The following is a 9,779-nucleotide window of genomic DNA, read 5'->3' on the forward strand; positions in this document are numbered from 1 at the left end:
GTTTATAGTATTTGAATACCCTGAACCTTCAAGGAAATACTTGGTAAGAAATCTTTCTGTTGAATTTTTTTAACCAATGAATGTAATATTTCCAGCATCATGATTTTCACACTAAGCATTTGTCCATGACTTGTACAAGCAGAACAGTTTCAAAGCATGTGAAAAAATGAAAAAGTGGAGGATCTTTAATGTTCACAAAGAGAAGAGTTATTAGATATTTAAAGCTTCAGAACAATCTTTTTTAAAATGTTAGTAGCTTAAGGAACAATAGTTTCTCACACAGAGGAGTTATGGAAATGGTGTTTTAATGTTTCCTTCTTCCTGTAACTTCCTGTTGAGTAAGCATTACCCAGCATCAAAGCTATTTATCCTCCTTAAAGGAGGAGCTCATATTTCCAGTCTTACTCTTCTTTGAGTTAAGAGGCGCTTCTACAGTATTCTCCTCTTGGATCTCTCCACAGCTCCCACAGTTTGAAATCCAAGCTTGCACAAGGGCTCTGTCTTCCCTTGACCTTCACTCTTACACCAGTCAGTCATGTCTGCACTTAACCATTCTGAGCATGTTTATTCCCTTCATAGGAAGTATCACAAGGCAGGGTTATTTGGTTTGTTTGCTTGCTTTTGTCTGTCTTAACCCATTAGAATATAAGCATCAGGAGGGCAGGGGCTTTGTCTTGTGTAGCCTTCAGTGTTGGGCACAAAACTGACATATAATAAATACAAGGATGAAAATACAGTTGATTCTTCAACAACGCGCAGGGTAGGTTAGTTGCGCCAACTCCTACACAGTTGAAAATCTGTGTATAACTTTACAGTTGGCCCTCTGCATCTGTGGTTCTGCATCTGCAGCTTCAGCCAACCATGGATCATGTGCTGTGGTAGCTATTTATTGAAAAAAGTCCACATGTAAGTGGAGCCTTGCAGTTCAAACCCATGTTCTTCAAGGGTCCACTTATATCAAACGGAAAAAAACTGCCACAGCCACCTGAACATTAGCTTTGGTTACTCAGAGCACCCCCTGGCCCAGTGTTCTCTCTTCTTCAGGTATTGAGTGCTTGACAAATGTGTGATGGCCATGAGTCCTGGTCTTGTTCTTTATCAGGAGAGATGGAAGAGAAGAGAATGCAGGCCCTCTGAAGGAATGCACAGAGGATTCCTATGTTGGGGACTTTGGAATGTCTAAGGCTATCATTCCATCTGAATGAATGCTCTAGCTTGGAGCTCAGGGAACTTCACCCTGGAATAGGAAGACTGGATTCCAAGTGCACCCCAAGGAAAGCACCTCCACTCGCATTGCCTGTTTTCTCAGCACCCACCCCCACCGTGTCTGCTCTCCAACACTTGCTGTTAGCAAGGGCCTGAATGCCCACACAGACCTAGGGGTCTTGCAGGCACTCAGCACATCTCTTCCCAAGGACTCGCTCAACACCGAGGTGTATAGAAGGACCTGGAAGGGGCCTTGGAAATCTGTTCTGTCAGTGGGTACCAAATGTAGGTAGAGAACAATGTGAGATATGCAGAGCTATTCCATGAAAAAAGTATTAGGCACCCAAGTAAATCTGGGGACAGTGGGTTAAAGTCAATGTTTTGTTATAGGAGGACTTCTCAGTGTTTATGTTTAAATATACAGTGTAGGGCTTCCCTAGTGACACAGTGGTTAAGAATCCGCCTGCCAATGCAGGGGACACGTGTTTGAGCCCTGGTCCAAGAAGATCCCACATGCCACTGAGCAACTAAGCCTGTGTGCTACAACTCCTGAGCCTGCGTGCCTAGAGCCCATGCTCCACAACAGGGGAAGCCACCGCAATGAGAAGCCCGCGCACTGCAAGGAAGAGTAACCCCCGCTAGACGCAACTAAAGAAAGCCCGGGTGCAACAACGAAGACCCAACGCAGCCATAAATAGATAGATAGATAAATTTATTTTTAAAAATTAAATGTACGGTGTAAACTCCGGGTCAAAGGAGAGGAGTATAAGCACGCAGTGATTGCCAGCCTTATTTGATCGTGGTGGTGGTGGTGGGTGTGTGACATTCACACCTAACATCCATCTCTCAGACAGTTTTGTGGAATACCAGTTTGGGAAACACTGACCTAGTTAATCCTTTCACCATTATGGAAACTTGAGAGAATATCTGAATTAGTGGAACAAAATTAGATCCCACGCCACCTGGCTCGCAATTAAATGCCCTTTCCTCTACACCACACAGCCTCTTGGGTAGTGGGACAGGCATCACCATTAAACATTAGGAAGGTGAAGCTTCAGGTCCCATGGTTAGATATTGCGGGCAGAGTAGAACTAGTACCCGTGCATTCTCTTTCTAGGAGAGAACTTGGAGACTTCTCTCTTGCAAGGGCCCCAGCCAAAGAATTTGTTTCTCGAAGGTCAATGCAAGCAATTGTGTTTGGCATCTTCTGTATCTAGTAGAAGATCCAAACGTTTAGCAACAACAGTCTCAATTGCTTCCAGCGTCTGCTATGCAACGAGTGTTTTACACACAAGGGTTTGGAAAATGGCACTTCACTTTTACAAAGCTGACAACCCAGTATAAGATCTTTCAACTTCAAAGCTTATCTACTCCCCAGGAGGGGTGAAGAACAGGGACCATCAGTCCCACTTGAGACATCAGGTATATAAGACAAATTTCAGGAAGTGGTTGCCTTAAGATGTGTTGCAGAAGATGCAGGGAGGGAATTGAGATTTCCTGGTTCCCAGTTTAGATACCACAAGAGTTCTAGGAAGAAAGTAAATTGTTGTCCATGCATGTTGTGGAGCAGGATTTAGGAGTCAGGGCTCCTGACTGATTCCTTATTACCCATTCTTCTCCTCAGGCTGTCTGAGACAGACTGCCAGGGCTCCATTCCACCACCATCCCGACCACTCATATCAGCCCTCACTGTCTTAGAAGGAGGAAAAGGAGAGACCAGGGCACGGATATCTCAGGAAGTATCATCACTCAACTAAATCATGATCTCTCACCTGTCTCCACAAGTGACAAGAATCCCTTCTTAAGTATGGTCTCTTTTTCTCAGAAAGAACCCTGTTTTCTCTTTGGCTAATCCCTTGGAGTTAACCTGGGTGCTATGCCCTCCCAAATTACTTCTTGTCCTGTACACCATCTGGGACCTGGAAACAGTCTGTCCTCTAACCATTTGCAGGCACAGAGTGGTCTGGGATTTGCTGAAGAATAACAGGAAATGCTGTGCCATTTTGCATTCCCATCAACAATGAATGAGAGTTTCTGTTTTTCCATATTCTTATAATGTAGTTGTCAGTGTTTTTGGATTTTCACCATTCTGATAGTTGTATAGTGGTATCTCATTGCTTTAATTTACAATTCCCTAATGACATGATGTGGAGCATCTTTTCATATGGTTTTTTTTTAAATTATCCCCTTTTTTAAAAAATTAATTAATTCATTATTATTTATTTTTGGCTGTGTTGGGTGTTTGTTTCTGTGCGAGGGCTTTCTCCAGCTGTGGCGAGCGGGGGCCACTCTTCATCGCTGTGCACGGGCCTCTCACTGTTGCGGCCTCTCTTGTTGCGGAGCACAGGCTCCAGACGCGCAGGCTCAGCAGTTGTGGCTCACGGGCCTAGTTGCTCCGCGGCATGTGGGATCTTCCCAGACCAGGGCTCGAACCCGTGTCCCCTGCATTGGCAGGCAGACTCTCAACCACTGCGCCACCAGGGAAGCCCTTCATATGATTTTTTACCATCTGTGTACATTGTTTGGTGAAGTGTCTGTTCATATCTTCTGCCCCTTTCTTAATCAAGTTGATCATTTTCTTATTGTTGAATTTTAAGAGTTCTTTGCATAAGTTATATAAAATTCCTTTATCAGATAAGTATTTTGCAAATGTTTTCTCCCGGTCTGTGGCTTGTCTTATTCTTTTGACAGTGTCTTTGCAGAGCAAAAGTTTTTAATTTTAATGAAGTCCAACTTATTAATCATTTCTTTCCTGGAGCATGCCTTTAGTGTTGTATCTACTGTATAAAGTCATCACCAAACCCAAAGTCATGTAGGTTTTCTCCTATGTTTTATCTTCTGGAGTTTTATTATTTTGGTTTACATTTAGATCTAGAATCCATTTTGAATTATTTTTGTGAGGGGTGTAAAATCTGCATCTAGATTCTTTTTTTTTTTTTTTTGCATGTGTATGTCCAATTGTTCTAGCACCATTTGTTAAAAAGACTGTCTTTCCTCCATTTTATTGCCTTTGCCCTTTTGTCAACAGTCAGTTGTCCATATTTATGTCGGTCTATTTCTGGGCTCTCTATTCTGTTCCATTGATCTATTTGTCCTTTCACCTACACCACACTGTCTTGATTATTGTAGCTTTACAGTAAGTCAGTGTTGAGTAATGTCAGTCCTCTAGCTTTTTTCTTCTCCTTCAATATCATGGTGGATATTCTGGGTCTTGTGCCTCTCCATATATATTTAAAAATCAATTTGTCGGGCTTCCCTGGTGGCGCAGTGGTTGAGAATCTGCCTGCCAATGCAGGGGACACGGGTTCGAGCCCCGGTCTGGGAAGATCCCACATGCCGCGGAGCAGCTGGGCCCGTGAGTCACAACTACTGAGCATGCACGTCTGGAGCCTGTGCTCCGCAACAAGAGAGGCCGCGATAGTGAGAGGCCCGCGCACTGCGATGAAGAGTGGCCCCCACTTGCCACAACTAGAGAAAGCCCTCTCACAGAAACGAAGACCCAACACAGCCATAAATAAATTTAAAAAAAAATAATAATAATAATAAAATATATATATATAAAAATCAATTTGTCAATATCCAGAAAATAACTCGCTGGGATTTTTAAAAAAATAAATTTATTTTATTTATTTATTTTTGGCTGCGTTGGGTCTTCATTGCTGTGTGCGGGCTTTCTCTAGTTGCAACGAGCAGGGGCTACTGTTCGTTGCAGTGCACGGGCTTCTCATTGCGGTGGCTTCTCTTGTTGCGGAGCACGGGCTCTAGGGCGTGCAGGCTTCAGTAGTTGTGGCACGTGGGCTCAGTAGTTGTGTCTCATGGGCTCTAGAGTGCAGGCTCAGTAGTTGTGGCACACAGGCTTAGTTGCTCCGCGGCATGTGGGATCCTCCCAGACCAGAGCTCAAACCCGTGTTCCCTGCATTGGCAGGCGGATTCTTAACCACTGTGCCACCAGGGAAGCCCTTGCTGGGATTTTTATTGGGATTCCATTGAATCTATAGATCAAGTTGGGAAGAATTACCATCTTGACAGTATTGATTTTTATTCTTTAGCCTGTTGATGTGATGGATTACGTTAATTAATTTTGTATAAGTTCTTAATTAATTAATTACTTTTGGCTTCGTTGGGTCTTCGTTGCTGTGTGCAGGCTTTCTCTAGTTGCGGCAAGCAGGGGCTATTCTGTTGCAGTGCGCGTGCTTCTCTTGTTGTAGAGCACAGGCTCTAGGCGCGCGGGCTTTAGTAGTTGTGGCTAGCGGGCTCCAGAGTGCAGGCTCAGTAGTTGTGGGGCACAGGCTCAGTTGCTCCGCGGCATGTGGGATCTTCCCGGACCAGGGCTCGAACCCGCATCCCCTGCACCGGCAGGCGGATTCCTATCCACTGCGCCACCAGGGAAGTCCTGACATTAATTAATTTTTGAATATTGAACCAGTCTTGCATTCCTGGAATAAATCCCACTGTATAACTCTTATTATACATTGTTGAATTTGATTTGTTAATATTTTGTTGAGGAGTTTGGAATCTGTGTTCATGAGAGATATTAGTAATGTCTTTATTTTGGTTTTTGGTATTAGGGTAATGTTTGCTTCATAGAATTCCTCACCACTGTTCCCATCCACCCCAGACACTGCGTGTTCTTTCATTAAGGTAACCTTTCATCTCTACGGACTGTCCGGGTCCCTGATCTCTGATTATAGCTTCACAACTATCTATGTTACAGTTTTAGAAGCTATCATTCAATGTCCTCTATTCTATTATACTGGAAGTTTTACAGGTGAGGCGTGTAGTAGACATTTGTTGGTTGCCTCTTAGCATCCGTTTTTCCTTTCCTCCTTCCTAACAACCCTGATTCAATTTGGAGACCTGTGAGGTTTCTGACCCCGGTTTCTAAGAGTGAGTAGAGAATAATAATGTTATGAACCCTATGTAGGCGTCAACAATTATCAACATTTTACCTATTTTGTTTCATTTAACCTCTCCAGTTTTTGTTTTTATTTTGTTTCTTTTGGAGTATTTTAAAGCAAATCTCAGACGTTATGGCATTTCATGCATAAATAGTTCCATTTAAAAGAGAAATACATCTTGACAATCATACCCTAATCTGTCTTTGAGAAAAAATTCCCACTCAACAGAAGCCTTCTCTCCCACAAGAGGCAAGCTTAATTGAGAATGTGGGAGCTGCCTTTCCCTCCCTCAAATGGCAACCAGAACTTGACCAACAACATCTCAGGATGACTTTGTAAGAGGACCCTCTTGATCTCCCCACCCCCCGCCAGGGGGTATTCATTTATGAGAACAGCAGGCAACCTGAATGCTTCATAATGAGGGTGCTCCAAGAAATGAAATTGAGTTATTTGTAGTGAGGTGGATGGACCTAGAGACTGTCATACAGAGTGAAGTAAGTCAGAAAGAGAAAAACAAATACCGTACGCTAACACATATATATGGAATCTAAAAAAAAAAAAAAAAAAAGGTTCTGAAGAACCTAGGGGCAGGACAGGAATAAAGACACAGACATAGAGGATGGACTTGAGGACACGGGGAGGGGGAAGGGTAAGCTGGGACGAAGTGAGAGAGTGACATGGACATATATACACTACCAAATGTAAAATAGATAGCTAGTGGGAAGCAGCCGTGTAGCACAGGGAGATCAGCTCGGTGCTTTGTGTCCACCTAGAGGGGTGGGATAGGGAGGGTGGGAGGGAGACGCAAGAGGGAGGAGATATGGGGATATATGTATATGTATAGCTGATTCACTTTGTTTTACAGCAGAAACTAACACACCATTGTAAAGCAATTATACTCCAATAAAGATGTTAAAAAAATAATAATGAGGGTGCTCCAGAAGGAATACTAGATGCCTGTAATGATCACAAGAGCAATTTATTAGTAAGTTGAAACTGCATGATGGACTGCTAACTTTTAACACGCCCCAGAGTGATTCGCTCATTAAGAGTTCAGTGGCAACAGTTAATTGTTGGTTTCCTGGAAGCCACTAAAGAACAAAATAATAATAGTAATTACTCTCTAACATGTTCATATAGGACATTTCCCCTGGAGCGCAAAGTGGCCCTCATTTACCTACTTTGTTTTTCTCTTTTTTTTTTAATTGAAATTATGTGTAAATGAATACTAAAAACATTAGAATTTGTTATAATTCCCTCTAATCATATGCCTAATCCTGAGCCATCTTCTAACCATTCCTACTTGATGGTATTTCTTTCTTTTTCTTTTAAACAAATTTATTTTATTTTGTTTATTTATTTTTATTATTTTATTTATTTTTATTATTATTTCATTTATTTATTTTTGGCTGTGTTGGGTCTTCGTTGCTGCATGCAGGCTTTCTCTAGTTGCAGCGAGCGGGGACTACTCTTCGTTGCAGTGGGCGGGCTTCTCATTGCAGTGGCTTCTCTTGCTGCCAGGCATGGGTTCTAGGCGCGTGGGCTTCAGTAGTTGTGGCACACAGGCTCAGTAGTTGTGGCTCACAGGCTCTAGAGCGCAGGCTCAGTAGTTGTGGTGCAGGGGCTTAGTTACTCCACGGCATGTGGGATCTTCCCAGAGCAGGGCTCAAACCCGTGTACCCAGCATTGGCAAGCGGGTTCTTAACGACTGTGACACCAGGGAAGTCCTGGTATTTCTTTTTATTAGCATTTAACTATAGCATTTTGGTAACCACTAAGATGAAAAATGATGTGGAAATTTAATACTCCTTTTCTATTTCCTTCCCCATTTGGCACCATACTTCCTCTTCATGAGGAATTTTCTCTCCTTTTCCTTGGTTGGTGTCCACTCCTTCCCTTGATTCTCTTTCTGGAGTTATTCTAAAGTAGTTACTCTGTACTTCAACACCCAGTGCTCTAATAGTCAAGAAGTGTGGTGCAAAATGCTTTGAAAGATCATTTTATGACCAATTAATACTTGCTGTAGTTTAACATTTATAAAAATCGACTTAACAAACCAAGTGTTACTTGTAACCAGTATTCCTGGTGCCATAAACTAGTGTTTATCACCTGCAGTTCCCAAATTGACACATTAACCTGCTGCCAAAAACTGGTTCTATTTCTGCCTGTGGATGTTTGCTCCCTAGAACTTTTGGAGCAATATGCACTGTGAATGTTCATGTATTCATTCAACATTGGGCAAATGTTTATTGCGCACTTTCTGCATGCCAGTCATTGTTTTAGGTGCTGGGATTTTATGTTCACAAGTATTTTTGGTTTTGTGTTTTTGCTTCTAAAGAATGCTAGGTTGGGGATAAAGTGGGCATTTTCTAGGTTTCTTTACATGGTTTAAACAATTTGTATAATATTTGTATCATTCATTTGTTTGGCAGATTGGCTTTCCATGGTCAGTTTCTCACTCTGCCTTATCTTCAAGACCAACTGCAGCTTCCCCAAAATAGAATAGGAAAAACACAACTCTACTGTCTTACATACCTTAATATTAATTTAAAAAATAGATGTGATTGAATTGACTTAGGCGCTCTACTTTTTTGAGAGTGGACTTTAGCATTCACATTTGAAGAGTATCTTTGATATTTTTATTTTAAATTTTAAAATTCTTATGAATGACATGATTAGAGCATTAAAGGCGGAGACAAGAAGTCTAGATACATTCAGACACAAAGAAAACACCTACGAAAATTTAGGCACTTTAGTATATAAGCAATTCTACTTGCTAAAAGGGTTTGTTTGTTTTTTGTTTTTTTTGGTCTATGTCTCAACTTTTCACAACCATCAACCCCCAAGTGCTCAGAAACTTCATCTCAAGCAGCATTATTTAACACTACATGAAAGAAACTCAGTAGTAGAGAATTTAATATTGAAAAGGGCAAAGGATTTGAATAGGCATTTCTCACAATAAGATATACAAATGACCAGGCAGCACATAAAAAGGCACTCAACATCATTAGCCATCATGGAAATGAAAATCAAAACCACAATGAGATACTATCCACTAGCATGTGGATAATAGATAAGAACGTGTTATTGAGGATGTGGAGAAATTAGAACCCTCATACACTGCTGGTGGGAATTTAAATTGTTCAGCCACTGTAGAAAACACATTGGCACTAACTTCAAAAGTTAAACATCGAATTACCATTTGTCCCAGCAATTCCACTGCTACATATAGACCCAAGAGAATAGAAAACTTGTGTCCACAAAAAACTACTATATGAATGTACATAGCAGCATTATTCACAATAGCCCCAAACTAGAAACAACCCAAACGTCCATCAACTAATAAATGGATAAATAAAATGTGGTATATCCATACAATGGAATGTTGTTTAGCAATAAAAGGAAAGGAAATTCTGATATATGCTACGACATATATGAACGTTGAAAACATTCTAAGTGAAAGGAGTCAGACACAAAAGGTCACATGTTGTATGAAATATCCAGAACAGACAAATCTATAGAGACAGAAAGTGGATTAGTGGTTTCCAGGGACTGGAAACTGCAGGGGGTGGAGGTTGACTGCTAAAGATACAGGGTTTCTTCTGGGGTGATGAAAATGTTCTGGAATTAAATAGTGATGATGAAATGTAAGTATGGTAATAAAACTACTGAATT

General features: G+C 41.5%; 1 protein-coding gene across 11 annotated transcripts in view; it reads left to right on the forward strand.

Annotated features, from left to right (window-relative positions):
• ZNF75A (zinc finger protein 75A) overlaps nucleotides 1-9,779 on the forward strand; it is a 106,252-nt gene that overhangs the window by 47,453 nt on the left and 49,020 nt on the right. The gene's annotated exons all lie outside the window — the stretch shown is intronic.

The sequence above is a fragment of the Balaenoptera borealis genome (assembly GCF_965194805.1).
Source record: "Balaenoptera borealis genome assembly, chromosome: 16".
NCBI classification, from domain to species: Eukaryota; Metazoa; Chordata; class Mammalia; order Artiodactyla; family Balaenopteridae; genus Balaenoptera; species Balaenoptera borealis.